Consider the following 18,321-nt stretch of genomic DNA (forward strand, 5'->3'; position numbering starts at 1 on the left):
GGGTTTTATCGGGGCTGGTGAAAAATTCTAGAGGATTAAACTATTGAGAATCTTGGGGAAGACAATTGAACTGCAATGCAGACAGAAATTATGCACTTTTTGCCTTAAGTCTGACTTAAAACTGTCGATTTGTGTTATGCGCTGGAGAACATTGCAGTTTCCATATCATAGGCTCTAGGTGTCGCTAGGAGAAAGAAAAGGCAGTGGTTTCTGAATTTTGTTTCTGATGATCTCCGCCCATTTCTCTCTTTCTTCCATCTTAGTTTGGAGCATATAGTTCCAGCTCCTTCTTCTTGATTTGATATATGCCTAGAACTGTTTCTCAGATAAGCAAAAGGGTTGAACTGAGGAACACATCTGTTGATGTGGCTCTGAACAGTGCATCTGCCTTCAATTCAGAAAGCCCTGACATCAGTGTTTTTTCCTGGAAAATTCAGAAGAGAGAGAGAGAGAGAGAGTGTGTGTGATATGTAGACACGAGTATAAACATAGTTTCCATGCATATAGTGTGTCCTTATGAAATACATATAAATATACATGTATTTAAAATGTCTGATGACATCAGTGACAGAGCTAAATGTGGCATCAACTTCTTGAAAACTTTTGTGCGCTTTTCTCAGAAATAGCTATTCAAAACCGGAAAAGTTATGTCTAAAAATTTACAAAAGATAGATGTACGTCTTAAATCACTTTTCCTTCAGGAACAACAGCTGCATTTTGTTTGAGATACCAGTTTAAAAAGATAGTAGATGTAAATAAAATTGCTTTTCTGATACCAGCTTTTGTCAAGATTAAAGAATTTAGAGCAATCATTTTGCTACTCAAATATAAACCAGAAAGACGTGCAGCTAATTAGGGACGCATTACGTATTATTCTTTGTATGTTGGCTGCGACCTTTTAAAACAACAGATTTCAGCCGTTGGGGAGCATCTCATGGCTTGGGCGGGAGCTGTCCGAGGTACTGAAGCAGTCTCGGCAGCAAAGCCCCCGTCTTTTCGGAGCGCCCCGTTGATTGGGTGGGAGCTGTCCGACGTGCTGAAACATTCTCTGCAGCAGCCCCCCTCTGAGCATCCCAACCCTGGGGGGCTGGTGGCTTTACTCCTCTTCTAAGGCTTATCAGTCATCAAAAGCTGTTGTATGATACAGAAACAGCTTTTCTACCTTGATCACTGAGACGGTGATAAACAGCATGCCTTTCAAATCCAATGGGTTTTGGGCCTCTTGTCCATCCATCCAACAAGTGGGAAATAAAATGTAGCCCTGACCTCTGTATGTGTGTATGCACACATGCCTGAATATGACGGAAAGGAAGTATTCCCACCAAAATAAAATGTATGGTAGTCACAAGATCTAGCAGAGATAAATCAAATGGTAATATTTTACGGTTGGTAATTAACTAGTATTGCATTGCCCATCTGCACAAAACTACACGTGTAAGGGCCCCCCCTCCCCCCTTCCCAGAACCACAGAAAAGGCTGATTTGGGTGGGTCGGTTCTAAGACGTGGAGTTTAGCTCTGAAATAGAAATAAAGCCAGAATACTTTTTCTATTGGAGTTTCCTCATCAATCTTAAATTTATTTAAATATAAAGTCAATTACTTGGGCAACCCTCCTGAGGAATCAATAGCTATTTTGATTTAATATTCATTTTGTAGGTTTTAAAATAAGTTGATTCTTAAAGGAAATGTTGCTAGAAGTGACTTTTAATGGAATTTAGTGATTTCTAATAGGGCGTAGCTGTAACTGATTTTAAAATACTGGACTTTGTATCTCCCATGCTTGAGTGGTTCTGTTTTATTTTTTAAAAGACTTCAGAGGCCTTGGGCAGTAGTCTTGTTGAGTTTACATTAGCGTGTTCCTGTATTCCTCATTTTTGGTGACATATGATTTCCTAACAATACAAATGCGATGACAACAGGATTTTAAAACAGCAAATTGGCTGAAGCAGGCACTGAGCAATGAGCCCCTGCTTATAATGTCTGTCAGCCTGACAGGGCCAATTGCATCATCCCGTATCTTCAGCATGATGGTGGTTCTTCAACCAGCCCATCTTTCTCTTCACCTTGATTTTTCATTGGTATGATGTCAGCGTCCTATGAGTTTCTTCTTGGCATTTGTCAGCTTTAATATTTTAAGAATCTTGGCTCCACATATATTTTTATTTACCCTAATTACTTTCTCCTGCTCCAATTTTAATTTTTTAAATATTTAATTTCACATTATTTTCCTCATATATGAGAAAAAGGCTAAAACTTTCAACTACTTACTTAATCCCATTATTCTCATGACTGATTTGACAATGCTTAGTATTCTCACCTACAGAACAGTTATGTGGATATTGCAGGGTCATTTGGAGCTTTAATTTGAGGAGACTGGTAGATTCCCATCTCACTCTTCATAATGATAGTGCTACAAAGTAGGTGCTATTACATGCTGAGCACTGAAATCCATTCAGTTTCAGTGAATATATTGTTGCAGTACTAATGGTATCCCTTAATCTTTATTTCTCCACCAGTTCTTTCTTCTTCTGTGCCTACAGGCAGAAATGAAGACCATCTTCACTGATCTGTACTGCCAATGCTGGCAAATGTCTTGTTTTTCTTTTTTCTTTTACATTCCAACTTCTCAATCAGGTAGTTGGCAATGGATTCCGCTTACATGTCATTGACAATCCTCTTTCCCTTGTCTAGCTTGGTGGCAGACTTAGGTTCTTAGTCTTCTCACTGTGGACACTGCACACAAAATGTCACCAGAATTCTCTAAGTAACTTGATATAATGTCCTGTGTGATGTCTCTTTGGTCTTTGTTGTTACATCTTCTGCTCTTGGTGACCACCACCCTACACTTCCAACTTTTGCATCACATGTCTTTCATGGTGCTGCTTGAATTCATGCCCTGTCTCTTTCTTTCTGAAGTTGGTCTTTGAGTTCTTTGGTACATCATTTCCTCCTACTCTTAATGTGGGAGGGTGGGAAAACGTACACTCCCAAGATTTTGGTTTCCACTATTCTATTCTTTACCTTTCTTACTATCTAAAGATAAATTAGATCTCAGATCAATTAGAATGAAGGTAAAGAGAGCCACATATGTTTTACAGCTTCTGTTTTAGAAGATTCCTAAGTAGCTTTTTTTCCCTCTAATATACATCCACTAGCATTTCTTTTCAAAATATTTTGCTTTTCTGTTTTACAGAATTGTAGAATTGAAAAGACGTTGGTGAGCACCATCTTGATCTCTCTTCCAAGCTTTTGTTCCACATGTCAAGCAACTAGATACTAGATTGTTTTTCTGATGGTGACAAGATTGATACTGGAATATATCCCTAGAATTCCCCCTCTTTATGTCTGATTATTCTAGATACATTTCCTTCTAATCTTTTTATTTGTAGTGATAGTATCACCATAACTTTCATCTCTCAGCATGGCATACAATGTATGTAATTTATATACAAATGGAATTTTTCAATATTTTTATTTCTTTTCTGTTACATTAAGTATTTCACTAGATAAGCTTTGAGATCTCCTTATGAGCTTAATGACATATAAATCTATATCCTAGCACCCTGCTGGATACAGTACTTGTTCTGAAAAGTTTAGTTCTTGCACTTTGGAACAAATTTTAAATGCATAGGAATTGTTTACCATGTAAGACAGTCTCTCTGTAAATGTTTTGGTAAAGTGAATAATAGCTGAAGTTTTAAAAATATAATTCTATATCTATAAAGAATTTGCTAAAATTATAATACATCTGTAGCAAGACTATATAAAATTTTGCTTACTGTCTCAGCACAGAGAATGTAGTCATAAGTAGGAAATTGTCTAGATTGAAGGAAGTAAAACTAGTGACATAAGCAGAGTCAGTGCTAGCTAGCTGAACGATGGGTGAAGCCAAATATAGCATCAAAAATACCTTGCCTCTGCATTATACCTTGTATTTTTTTAAGGCAGTGCTATATATACCTCATTCTGTCTTCATACCTACCTTAGCTAGGGAGGAAAACCCTAACTAACAAAGAGCTCATCTGTTGGCTTGAAAAATTAATAAGGATAAACCTAATTACTCTTCAGTTGGATGAGTCAGTTGTCAACTGTGAATGATACCAAACAAATATCAGTGTGTTAACAAGCCTTTGGTCTCTAGAGCCAGTCAAAAAAATATGTGTTTGCTTAAAGCCCAAGTTGTTTGTGGAAAGTGAACATATGTTTTCTCAGTGGATTTGAGTTTTGTGTAGCAGTAAGACATTCTGAAGTGGGCATGGAAGCCTACTTCATATGGCATGCTTTGTGTGTCTGTGTGTGTGTATGTGTGTGCTGTCAGCACACACTTTTAAATAATTTACTTGTATATGTTACCTGTAGATTTAAGGAGGTCTGAAGCGTTAGAATAACATAATATTAATTTATATTTTTGACAATGGAATCAACTCACTTTCCTACATGAGATTAATATTCTAACGTCACTGTGTAGACAGGAATTTCTCTAGATGTTGGCTTTGGACATTTTTTCTTCATAAAATAGAGCTTTTCAATTTTGTACATAAAGCTTTTTCTTCTGTAGCGTCAGAATGATTAATGAGTTTAATTTTTGCAAGCAACTGGCAGGAGTTGCTGAGTAAGATGTACATGCTGATTGTATATAACCCCGTTCCTTTTAATTACTCTGACTATAACAATGCATTTATCAACTGCATGCAGAATGCTTCTCTGCAATATACAATATTGATCCCTTTCATAGAGCATTGCCTATAAAAATAATATGTACGGTAATCCTTTCAAAATTAAATTCTGCTTAATAAATTTAATGTTAAGGGCACTGAGTGCCTATGTGCCATATTATGATTTGCTTTCATTTTAAGCATGTGGGATTGATTTTATGTACATGTTGAGAGAGAGAGAGAGAGAAAGAGAGAGAGAACCACTCAGCCTTTTTGGTTAATGACTTTTGGGACATTTATCTTTAGAGTGATCTAGCATTGTGAAATTATCTGAAATAGAACATTTTAAAATTTGATAATCTCTAATTTTACAAATGAGAAGACTACAAGTAATTATGTGAATAATATTTAGCAAGTCACTTGTGTTCTCTGGACCTCAGAGAAACCCAGCCTTCCATTCTCTCCTGTGTTTTTAGTATACTCTGCGGTATCATAATTGAGTGGAGGAATTAACTTAATTATATCACTGAGTTTAAAAAGTATGACCAAGATGAAATCTAACAGTCTAAATTAATTTGATTCCAAATGAATGTGCTAATTGCCAAAGGGAAAAACAAACCATTTTGCCACAGTAGTATAAGATTTTGCCCTGACTTGGTTTCCCCAATGGTTTTATTTTTTTCCTCCATGTCTTTCTTGCTGTTTGCCCAGGAGCACAGGACATGTTCAGTTTTGCCCCATGAGTGAGGAAGATATATAGATACAGATGTAACTTTACAAGAAGACTAGAAGCGAGAAAGGCCTGTATGTCCAGATGGTAGAATTCCAGGTGGTGAAAACCCAGCTTCCCAGTCAGAGCATCGTGGGTGGCAGGGGCACAAGCAGCAGGCTCTGGGGACAGATGCTGTACATGAGCACAGGCAGTGATCAGAACCCCAGAGGGAGGCTGGGAGGAGGGCATCTCCTGTGACTACAGATCCAACATTCTTGGGGCCTAAAACAGGGATTAGTTTGAAAAATGACAAACTTCCTTACACTTACCCTGCATTTATAGATAAACAACTTGAAGGCATTAACATCATCCCAGCAATTTGCCTGATAGTGAAACACACTCACACACACTTTTTTTTTTTTTTTTTAATTCTGAAGGAACTTAAGAATTTTCTAGGTCATCACAGTCATTGTGAAAGTCACTGTGTAAACTTCCTATAGTGCTCGGGTTTCATTTGATATCAGCTTGTACCTTAGATAATTTGGGGTCAGTCTTACCGTGCTTATGTAAAAATAAAAAAGTGAAATAGGGGACATGGGCATGTTCCCCAATATGGAGTTGAGAAGACCAATCAATTTTTTCTACTCCTGTTATTTACTGTTTGGGAAGATTTATTTAAAAGACAGAACTATTGGAATTCATACAGCAGCTTTCATGGAACAATGAGATAGTTGTTGTATGGCCCTTAATATGTTTATATAATTGTATGTATCCACCATACTTGATACATTGTACATTGATGTATCTGAGGGGGCATCAGCCAGCAGGAGAGGGGGCAGGAACGGGGTAAGTGAGCAGTGCATGGAAAGAACCACACACAAATAAGGAGATGGGGTACAGCCGAAATTAAAGGTAGGAAAATACCAACATCCAGTTCCCCTAATCATTTTCCCCAGTACACTCAATTTTTTAAACTTTATTCAGATCTTTCATATGCCTTGTACAAAATCCCATTAAAAAATAAAAACAAATAAATATGGGACGCCTGGGTGGCTCAGTGGTTGAGCATTTGCCTTTGGCTCAGGGCATGATACTGGAGTCCTGGGATTGAGCCCCGCGTTGGGCTTCCTGGATGGAGCCTGCTGCTCCCTCTGCCTATGTCTCTGCCTCTCTCTCCTTGTGTCTCTCATGGATAAATAAATAAAATCTTTTAAAAAATATAAGAAACCTCTATAAAAGTCATGAGAGGTGAAGTTATCTCATCTCTTTGTGACACTTTTTTAGAGTTACAGGTGTTCACAGCCCCACAAGGGAGCCCACCCCAGGGTGAACCAGCTCCAATTACTAGAGATACATTTTCCCCATTTTTTAATGTGAGAAATCATCTGATTTATATAAAAAACAAAATTTAAAATGATACAAAATATCAATTTCAAAACAAAAAAGTGAGTGTATTTAACCATATTCAGCTTGTAACAGAGCAAATGGGTAGGAGGAATAATTGATATGCCGTAGCAGGTTTCTATATGAAATGGTAGCAGAAAAAAATTGGTAAAGGAAGGCAGAGGAACCCTATCTTTTAGGAATTAGAACCAAGAGGCTCCATAGCTATCTGGTTCAACATGTTTAGAGAAATGTACATGATGGGAATCCAGGGATCTTCTACATCCTTCATTTAAGGTCCCGGTCAACTGTGGCCACAATGTAACACTTGTGTTGAGTTACTCTATGTACTAAGCATTTTGTGTATGCATAGGCATTATTCAAATTTTGGATCTTTGGCAGTCCTTAGAGCCAGTCAATACTTTTGCCCCAGTTTCAGTCACTGTGCAGTTATATAAGGTCTTGGCATATAGACAGTTTGTCATTGACTGTACTAAATAAGGTTTGGCTTCAATGGAAAAGTTGATAAAGTTGGATCAACCAGATTGTAGTAAGGTGGGCCAGGCTGTGTCTTATGTTGGAAGATTAAACAAGAAGGATATTGGGGGATTTCTCTTTCCTAGATTGCACTGGCACCTTTCTTTTCTTTCTTTTTAGGTTTTGATCTATCCTTCTCTTTAAGCACCTGATCCCAGAGACTAAGCATGCGCTTCATAGTTGCAGACTTTCTTGCTTTCTTTACTTCCCTTTGTTCATGCCACACTCTTGTTTCTTTTGGAGATGCATTTCCTGACCTGTGCTTCCCTGTAGCCTCTGCTCACTGATCCTCATCTCCATAGCTCCTGAGGAAAGACAGAACTGCCTTCACATTTCTGCAGTAGACAAAGCCATGAGGTCCCCTTCCTTCCTTCTCATTTTGTTCTTGCCTCAAGGATGGCTTCCCCCTCCACCCACCGTTACAGGTCTTCTCAGGAATCTTCCTGAGGGAGATTGCTGTAATTTCCTAGGACACTTGAGCTACATTATAGAATACCTAGCTACTTTCCCAGATGAGCTCTTAGGTCTTCCTTCTCATGAGCAACCTATTTTTTTTTCCATTTGCAAATGTCTGCTCTCTATTGCCAAGCATGAGGGAAGTGTTCTTCAGGTGATCTGCTGAATCTCAAGTGAGTGCACCTGTTTGGAGCTCTATACTTGGGTACCCTCCTACTCCAGCGCACACTGACAACAATGACAACCCAGAAGGAGTAAAGCTCAAGTACAGCTTACATGAGGATGATGGGTTTGGTGGAAGCATAGATGGGAGACGCCACTGGCTGGGAAGTGGAGGAGTGGAGCAGAGAAGTCACGTTGGTTTAGGTTTTCTCAAACTGGCACTCAAGCTAAGTGTTGGAAGAGGGCTGGCTTCTCACGTAGGTAGGCGTAGGGGTCGCCAATGCAGCTCTGCAGATACTTCCAGGTCCTGTGGACAGCTCTGCAGGGATTGTGCTCCTCTGCCCCTTTAGAGTGCAGTGTGCCTGTGCTTTACTTTAGCTAATGAAACGGGAGTGGCAGTGCATGTAGCACTTGTAAGTGGAAGCTTTAAGAGCCAGCACGGGAGTTATTGTTCCTTTTGCCATGGAAACAAACAATATTTCAGATAGCAGCTGTTCAATGGGAAAGATACAAACTTTGGTTTGTAAATCACTGAGATGATGTTACTACAGCATAACCTCACTGGAGCTGATGAGTACAGAGGGATGAATGTTAATGTGGATGAGTTGCCCTTCATTGTTTCTGGGCTTCATCATCAGCTTGGGCAGGGCTAATGCTTGCTAAACTTGCATAGATAGTTTCACTCTGCCTTCTTGTATCTCACAACTACTTAGTTCTCAACGATCTTCAGCTGGAGATTTCTTTGGGGGAATCCGATGTTGGAGGGCATGAGTCTACCTCTCCTGTCACTTACTTTATTTTGGGGGCAAGGGAACCAGTTACCTGAAACACAGTTGCACTGGCTCATGGTGCATAGGGGCCGGGGGTGCAGGGAGGGTAGGAGGAGGGGTGGATAGGTAGGTCCCTAGATAGCCAGGGCAGAAGCCAATGTTGGCCTGTAGGCTGTTGCTAAGGGTGAGCCTCTGAGCCAAGGCTCTGGGCCTTTGATGGGAAACCCTTCAAGTCAGAGAAGTCAGGGCTCGTATGGGGAGACTTGGAAGGTTCCCGGTATAGAAAGCAGCCTCAGCCCTGAGTCTGTCCTTGATGTATGCTGTGCTCTTCCTTCTTAGTGGATTCAGGATGAGGTTAATTGCACTGTGGGAACTAAAGAGTGTCTTCATCCGAAAAATAGGAAATGTCAGCAAAAACATCTAGCTCGTACTCTTTCTCCCCAATTAGCATCCTGCCTATGACCAGTTAATCTCCGGTTTGTATGTAGAAACATGTCATGGATTTCTCGTCCTTTTTTTCTAGATTTTTAGTTCCTCTCAAATTCATCCCCCAAATGACTGGTTATCTCTTAAAGGCAGAGGGGGACATCGTGAGAGACGGGGTGCTGTTACCATGGAAACGGGAGCAGGCTGTGATGAGCAGGGGCATCTGGCTTCCTCGTTGGGCCGCTGACCTCACTGAATACTCAATCACTGCTGCGCTTCCTCTTGGCTGTCCTGTGGCTCTGACGGGATCATATCAATCAGCAGGGCTTTTGTTTGCACAGGTACAAGGAGAGCACCTGAACAGAATCCCGATGTCCCTGCCCCTGCCTCCCCATGATCTTTCTCACTGTGCTGCTTCTGCTCCAACAGGTCTTTATTTTGCCATAGCTGAGGAGAAAGCAATCTTGCTCTTAAAGCCTTTTATTGCTCTTGGGGTTGATCATAGTGTCTCTGAAGCACGAGAGCAGTCATTTCTGGCCCTCGGTGTCTACCATTTCCTTTTACACCATTTTACTTACTTTAATGGACTCCTGGGAAAGGTTTTCCCATCATCATCCGAGATCTGCTTCCTATTTCCCATCCAGCTCATGGCTGGCCAGCCAAGTCCATTACTGTCCCCTGCCCCACATGAGGGCTGCCTGGCCCCTGCTGTGCTGGGAAGCATGCAAGGGCTCTTCACGTCTCTGGGAGTAAAACCAAGGATTCCTACATTGACTAAAGGTCCCACGATGATGTGCCTCCCCCTTCTCACCCTGTGGGCCTCCATGCTGGCCCCTCCATCTGCTGGAATGTTCTCCCCAGGTGTCCTTCAAAGCTTTGCTGCAGTGTTACTTTCTCAGTGACATCTACATTGCCCAATCTGTTTAAGATTGTAGTTCACCCTTCTCATCACTCCTGATAGTCCCAACTCACCTTCCAGCGTGTTGTATGAGTAATTTTCTTTTTAGGCCTGTTTTATTATTGTCCCTCCTCCCCACCCCCATAGGAATACTGGCTGAACTAGTATAAGGATCTTTGGCTGATTTGTTCTCTGATGCATCCAGGCACCTGGCACAGGGCCTGGTAGGTACATCCATGGTTCTCCGTGAATATTTGTCGAACAATGAGTGAGTGAATAGCATCCTACCTGAAAAGTCTCTCTTTGCCTCTGTCTGAATAATCAAGTTCCTTTAACTTTAGTTCTCAAAATTTCTTTTGAAATTGAAAGATTGTAGAATTAGTGCCCTGAACATTGTATGCGGCTGCTTACAACTGTCTGAAAATAAATCCTCTCCTTTTTGGGATTTCATGTATTGTTTGATTCTGAACATGTTCTTCCTGATGGTCCAACATAAGTCTATGCTGAGAAGATAAAACAGTTTTTAGGGAAACAGTAGGATTTACTTTGGGAGGACCTGCTTAAAATGTCAATAGTTAGCATTTGTAATATTTTGTCTGAAATTTTTAAAAAGTATGAGTTAAATACAAATTTTCTATGTGTGACTATTTTTACTGAGTATTTTTTTTTGTGGTTATCAGCAAAAGTAGTAGCAAAGACAGTCCCATTAGGGAAGATGCGGATCATTAAGAAGATAGTTCTATAAATATAAGAATGCGGTAAGTTGTTTTTGATTAGAAATCTGTATTATCTAATTATCAATTTAAATGAAAGAAAAAGACCACAGCAACTTTTTCCATGGTACTATGACCATCTCTCTACCTAACAGGTAGAGAGTCAAATCAGAATATTTTTGAACTGTGTGTCATTAGAGCAACACTAAAGTTCCCTGACCAAAATGCTCTGTTGCTCTAGAAAAACTGTTTCTGCATTCTGTAATCTGGTGGAAACTGCCTGGGACTTTAGCTACCTATGATGCCCATTTCTATAATACAGTAGGAGTTTAAACCTGCCGTTTAGGAGAGGGCTAAGACAGGAGACCACACCCCCTGTGTAATCCTGACTCAGGTCTGTTCCGCCCAGTGCCCCGCCCAGTGGCCCGGTGACACGCCCCTCCTGTGGCTCACTCAAGGCTTCACTGACACCCTTTGAGTCAAGTCTCTCTAAATATATTGTGCAAAATGAAGATTTGCAACTTTCATTTCTCTTTCCAGACAGGGTTGGAATGCAGATACGCATTGTGAGTGCTCTTGTATCCACACCAAACTGGGCTGAGCTGTTTAACAACACTGAGGAAGGCATACCAGCTGTCCCCTTGGCATATGGTCTGTGTTGTGGGCACACTTTGAAGGGGTGATTAGAAACCTGCAGGAAGGCTACATCCTTCACCCAAAGGCATGCTAATAAGCATGTAGAGTTCTAGAGTTGTTGGATGACACCAAAGTGCATGCAATTAGATAAAGATAATGCAACAGATAATAAAGAGTTGCATGGCCAGCTCTGATCACTGCATTGAATTAGTCAAAGTGCCTCAGAACGCTTGCGGCCAGAGACTCACAAAAGCCCATTTTCTGCTATCGTTACTTAGGGAATAGGAATATGAATTAATGCACCAAAGTTTCAAAGTCCAGCCTCCAGCTCAAGTGCAGGGAGAGAGAAGGGTCTGTGGTGTACATGAAAAGCCACTGCACATTCCCCCACCTGGCTCTCCACACCTGAGAAGACTCAGTGAGCCTTGGATGCCCACAGAGCTGACATTCACCAGAGAAGCAGCCCAGGCAGGGGTTCCACTCAGCAGGTCCACCTTCCCTCCCTTTGCGTGTCTGAGGAGTCAGAGATGACTCGTGATTTTAGGGGCACGGGGATGATCCCGGTATCTCCACACTCAGCCTCTCATGTGGGAGCACAGTAACCCGCTTATTGTTGGAGACACGCAGATAGCCCAGGACAAGGAATGAGGTCACTGGGTCTTTGGCAGGAGTCAAGAGAGGGAAACCTCCCAGATAAGACATCAGAGCTCAGCTGGGCAAACAGAAGCAGGATACAGGCGAGCATGGGGAGCAGATGGAGTTCAGCCAGGAAGATCAAGTGTGTCCCTTGAGTGCTGTGTCAGCCGGTTAATGCCCACCTTGACTAGCTCATAGAAGCCAGACCCCAGGCTTTGGTTTAGAGACATCATTTTCCAATTGTGCCTTCCCTGAGTCCTAGGGTTTCTAATGAGAGCCACAGGGGTGTGGTGGGGGATGGGGGAGAAACAGGAGACAGAGCCAGTGGAACTTGGCTCCTTCCTTAAAGCAACTGCACCTTTAAAATATGTACTTGTTTATATAAGTTCACATGAAAAAGTATGTTGGTATGACACGAGCTCTTCTCAAGTCACAGCCCAGTTATTCCGTAGATGCAGATACCAGTGTGGCTGCATAAGGAGCTGATGGAACCATTTACAAAAGCTTCACATGTAGAATTCAGTCAAGGACACACCTCACATCTCATCACTGCCTGTAGGAGCTGCATTTTCTTGTTTGGTGGCTGGTGGGTGCCCCCCACCCTCAGCGTCTTCATGGTAGGCAAGGTAGCATGGTGGGCAGGTGCACCTTCCTGGACTCAGACTGCTGGAGCTTCAGTAGTGACTTTATCCACCATTTACTCATCGTTTAACCCCCATAAGTCACTTCCCTGCTTTTGGACTTCAGCTTATTTATAAGACTAGGCAAAGTAGTTATCATATCTTCCTCACCAATTTGTTGTAAAGTTTGAGTTAATACATGAGAAACACTTGGAATATCACCTGGCATGCCATGAATAATTGCAATGGTATGAGGTCCTTATTGCAAGATGCCATTGTTCTGGAAAGGAAGGGCAGGCAGCTGGCATACCTTTAGGGCAAACAGAGGGGAGCAAGAGGTATGGAGAAGGAGGGAACATGGTATTATCCCTCCCCCCTCCCCTGTGATCATATATGCACTGAATATTAGCCATAATTTTGTGTACTTGACACTTACCTGTAATCCTGAAAGGTGGGTTAATTGAGTGATCTGGTTATGACAGTTGAACTGATGGGCTAGTGGTGCCAGAATTAATCACCATTTCCCTCTGTGCTCCTTCACCCCTACGTGGCATTCCTGGAGGAAAAATGAGTGTGAAACAAGATGTCCTAAGTCAGTCCCCCCACCCAAGAAGGTGGTTGATGAGGGAGTGCAGTCTGATCCCTAGATTAACTCCAAGGGCTGTCATCTCAACACAGAACACAGACTCCTTACCGGGATTGCTCGTGGAGCTCCTCTAGGGCCAGGCACTGCCTTGAAATTAAGGTAGGAAAGAGTTGTTGAGAAAATTACTTCTCTTGGAGGCCCTTTTATGATCAAGAACTTGAAATATACATGGTGAGTGCTCAGTACAGTGGTCAGAACAAGTCCAAGTAGAAGTCATGCAAGAATCACTGCTGAGACAGCTGGGAGGCCAAGGGAGAATGTAAACAGGTAGTTCAGCCTCAGAATTCCTAACAGGAATCCCTGGCAAGCATGGCCTCGGGAGCCAGAGTGAAAAAGTGTAGAAAACAGAATGGAAATGACCAGCTATGGATTTGCCTACAGCGATCTTAAAGACAACAAACATTTTGTGAACAAAGGTCTTAAACCATTCCTCAGAGCGTTTCTCAAAAGCTTCAGCATAAATGCCTCACTTTTAATGACCTCTCCATTAGCAATTATGTCGACAATGTAATGAAGTGGATGTTTTCATTTAAGACATTCCGAAGTCCCTTCAGGCTCCCAAAACCAGGCAGTTGGCCACCGAGTGTATCAGCTGTATCCTCACTTGCAGTGGTTTTGAAGTTCAGGTGGCACACTCTTCCCTCCCCAAAATGAAACAAACAGAGTCAGCATTTTACTCAGGGAGTCTTTGGAGAGTTTTCTACAAACTCAGAGATCTTTAGGATCAAAATACCCTGGAATTGGCTCATGGGGTCAGTGAAAACCCTGGAAAGGTAACTTGTACCGTAAAATGCCTGATGGTCAACCCTACTACATCAAACAGTGGAGTGTCGGCATGTGTGCATGAGCAACTGAGTCTGCCACCCACTCACTGTTCAGGAATCGATGAACCTTGAGTGTTCCAGGAAGACCTGGTTGCGTATCTGGTACCCGTTTCACTGTCTGGGTCAGTGTTACTCAAGGTCAGTTGCCTTCCAAACACTGGCATTCACAAAGAAGGGCCTTCTCAAGGAGGCATGCATCAAAATGCTTCAAGAACAGATAGATATCTAGGGAAAAACATGAAAAATCTCTGGTTGACCCAGCTCACTTAAAGGCAAGATACAAACTTCAGTGACGCCAGGCTGGAAAGAGAAGGGAAAAATCTATGTCCATCTTTGAAAAAGGAGTTCTGACAGCCTAGCTTTTAGGGATGAGGGTAGCCCATATTTCCTTTTATGACACAATTCTAGCTCAGCATTGAAAAGTCTGAGCACATCTGATTGTTCTGAATCATCAGCTCTTGGCATGTTTCCTAGTCTTCATTGCTCCAGGACTGGCCTCTTCTCACATTCATGGAGCTCAAACAAAATCTGGTGACTGATAGAATATAAAGTTTCACTTAAAAATACAATTATGAATAATCTAATTTAATCTAATTCTTTTAACGTCAGTAATATGTATATATATTTAACTGTCAGCTTTACAGCCCCTTTGAAATAAGATTGGGCCTTTGCTCACACAGACCTCAAGGGAAACTACACATGGAGATCTTCCACCTGTCCTTTAAAAATTTCTGCTTGTGCAGACAAACATTCATGGCTAAAAAGTTTGGGAAACACTGAATCCTTAAAGCCCACCTTATTTGCTTTAAATATAAGAATTCCACACCTAATGTTAGCACCTAAAGTAGATGTGTTTATGGCAGGATTTCTCACTTGATTGCATCAGTCTGAGGCAGCGGCTGTATTTGGGAGGTGGAATATGTGTCAGGAGGAGGGGCTGTCCTTCTCTGGCTCCCGTGAACTCCTCTGGTGACTTGACATCACACCCAGGTTAAGAAGTCAGCCTATCTCTGACAGTACTAGTTTTCGGTAGCTGCTGTGACAAAACACTACAAACTGGGTGTCTCAGACCCGTAGACACACACCACCTCACAGTCCTGGAGGTCCCAAATCTGAAATCAAGGTGTCAGCAGGCCTGGGCTCCCTCTGGAACCTCCAGGGGGGACCCACTCTTGCCTCTCCCCTCTGCTGGACAGCTACTGTGCTGTTTTGCTGGAAGCTTTTAAGGGAGAGAGCCTCTATTTTTGTCCCCTCTTCCTGAAAGCCACCCTAATTCCTTAATCAGTTTGATGTCACTGTGACAGGCTTCTAGGACACCTTTTGTGCATGGTTTTTGGAGCATTTACTGCACCTCAAACAAAATTGTCTGTTTTTAATTTATTTTCCACTGGAATCTGAGCTTCTGAAAGACAAGGCTTGGGGCATGGGCCTTCAGGGGCCAGAGGAGGGTAGGAGAAATACGTGTCCTGATCACTCCTAGCACCTCCAGGATCTAACCCTGTGCCTCTGTGAGGCTGTGACTCAGAATTGGTCTTGTCTGCCTCTGCGTGCCATTCTACTTATTCATTATTTCCCCTAACAAGCAGTCCAGGATGGAAATGAGGACATAAATGATGCATTCCCAAGGCCAAACATAAAGAAGGAGAAAACTCAGGAACAGCCTCCTCAAAGGGCACCCCCAAAGTCGCTGGCATTTCTACATTATTCATTGTCCTCTTCCCAGACACCTCATTTCATGCTGTGACCAATTTAAAAGAAATGAGGTTATTTTTAAGATGTGTCCTTTCAAAAAGCAACAGCCAGATCTCCCTCGGGGTTTCCAGTTTCTTCCCAGGCAGTGGATAAAATTCGTGTTTGGGGACGATAAATAAAAGGGAAGAGTTTATCTGGGAAAGAAAGAAATGTAAAATGTCACGAGACATTAAAAGCAGCACTGCCTTGCCACACTTCTTGTCTGGTCTGTCAAATGAGTAAGTGTACACCTCGGGGGACGTTTCCTGCCACAGGTTTGCTTTCCCAAGATGCTTTCCCAAGATTTCAGCTGTCGGCTGGGACTCAAGATCCGTGTTTGTGGCCTGGCTTGTGGCATGGCACCTCTCGGGGCAGCTGCTCCATCCGAAGCCTCATTCCATGGGCCCTGCACCTCAGCCACCTGAACTCCTGGCTTTTCCTCCAGCATCTCATGCTGTCTGGCCTCCACACCTTGGTGTGCATGGTTGTTTCCTGTCCCTCTTCCTTTCCACGGCTGGAAAACTCCTAGTCACCCTTCCTCGCTGATGGCTGACTATCACCCTTCCCTGCTGATGGATGGCCAGCACAGGTGCCGAGTTCCCTGCAGGGTGAGTTTTGGAGATTGGGGATAGGATAGCTCAGCGGTTCCATCCTCTTTGCTCCGTGTAGTAGGAATTGTACACGAAGTGTCCTCACCAAAGTAATTTCTGCATACGTCTGGTCTTGTCACTGGGTTAGAGACCTTCAATTGCAAGGGCCTGTCATATTCCCTTTGGAACCCCTTATGTTTGAAATAGAGCACGCATACGTGTTTGGAATGTGGGCAGAATGTCGTGACCTGGTGGAAGATACACGTTTCTTTAATAATTTATAAAATGTCAGCACCTCTCTGCTATGTGAAATAGAAAATCATCAGAACTAGTAGAGCTGTAGGTAAAGGTGACTTTCAGATCACTGGTCCGGTCCAGACACTGGCAGACTTGTCTGGAAGAGCCAGATCATGAACGGTTTCAGCTTTGCGGGTGACAGTCTGTCACATGCACCGCACCCTGTGGGGGTGGCACAAGGGCAGCTGTGGACAATGAACAGGTGTGGCTGTGTTCCAGCAATGCTTCATTCACGAGGTCAACGGGCAGGGTTAGCACGTGGGAAGCAATTTGCAGACTCCCGAGTCAGAAGAGGCAGAGAACGTCAGCATAGACATGGGTGTCACTTGTCTGCAGACCCAAGATGAGCTAAATCAGCCATATAGTAGGAAAATAAACCCCAGGGCTTGGAGCCATCTCCGGATCACACCCAGTGGCCCAGACAGTAAAGAATCTCTCAGCGGATGCGTCCTGACCAGAGGTGGAGCCACCTCGGAGGCTGGTGGCCAGGGTGGCTGCAGAAGATTACCCGTCCAGGCCCTGGACAAGGTTGGTTTGAAAGGCTGCCAGAGGAGAGGGCGAGCGGCAATCACGTCAGACAGCCCAGGGGAGGCTCCAGGACCGGGAGATGGAGCCACAGGGTTGACAAGATAAGGGAAGAACCTGAGAGCATGTGCAAAGGGGAGTTGCAGAAGGGAGAGCCCACGAGCTGCTCTAACCTGGCGAAGGGGCTCAGCCCAGGGCTGGACACAGTGAGGAAACGTGATGTGAGAGGCGGGGCCGAGCAACTGGCACGAATACCATCAGCTGGACGCCCGAGTTCCATTTTGGGGAAATCAGATTTTTGTTTCATGTCTGCCACGAACATAAAGCATCGCCTTTAAAGGGATGGGGGAACGTTTGTCATTTAGGGAGTATTTTTACGAGGACATATTGATACGGCGCTAAGAAGGCACTTTGCAAACCTCTTTAAGTAATGCACCCCAAATGCCCTCATCTGGCTTCAGTAAAAAGCTCCAGGAAGACAAATAATCCAAAGCTTCACTGTGGGCTTCCAGCTCTAGGGGCCATTCCCCCAGGTTGACAGCCACGTGCCTTTTCCTCCCTCTGTGCTGTGAAATTCCATTAAACTCCCAAATGCCGGACTGTGCTCTTCTTCCTTCACGAAATGGCTCTGCCTTTGTGAGTCTGTGAGCTTCCTTTGCATTCATTGTGAAGGGAATTTGAGATACTGACATGCCCCAGGGACTTGGTTTCTTGAGGATTGGCCTTGCCTTCCTCTGTTCTGCACATTAGCACCTGCAGCACAAGCTCCTGTGACTTGGCTTGGCGCCAGCCCAGGTGAGACCCATGTCAACACTCAAGGGCACCCCTCTTGGATTGGGTCCCTGCGGAGCTGATACAACTGTTTGGGGGGGGGGGGGGCTCTGAGACTGGCGCTGCCTCCGTCCCAGGCGAGGCACAGGATGGCCATCCTGTGGTGTCTGTGCATGGCCGCCTCTGCTGCCCACTCCCTCCAAGCCAGCTCCCCAGGTGGGTGAGCCAGGTGGAAGGTGTGCAGCTCCTGAATGCACCCGTTTCTTGCTGCCTGTGGACTTTTACTCTTCTTCCCCTCATGACCATTGCTCTAGTGGTGGCTCACCCTCTTCC

The 18,321-nt window shown here is 43.4% G+C and overlaps 1 protein-coding gene and 1 pseudogene across 3 annotated transcripts in view; one reads left to right on the plus strand and one right to left on the minus strand.

The window, feature by feature from the left end:
- The window catches only part of DPP6 (dipeptidyl peptidase like 6), an 825,076-nt gene that overhangs the window by 141,383 nt on the left and 665,372 nt on the right, over positions 1-18,321 (plus strand). The window lies entirely within an intron of this gene.
- LOC102152181 lies at positions 6,994-8,752 on the minus strand (annotated as a pseudogene).

Source organism: Canis lupus, chromosome 16 (assembly GCF_011100685.1).
Source record: "Canis lupus familiaris isolate Mischka breed German Shepherd chromosome 16, alternate assembly UU_Cfam_GSD_1.0, whole genome shotgun sequence".
In the NCBI taxonomy this organism is placed as follows: Eukaryota; Metazoa; Chordata; class Mammalia; order Carnivora; family Canidae; genus Canis; species Canis lupus.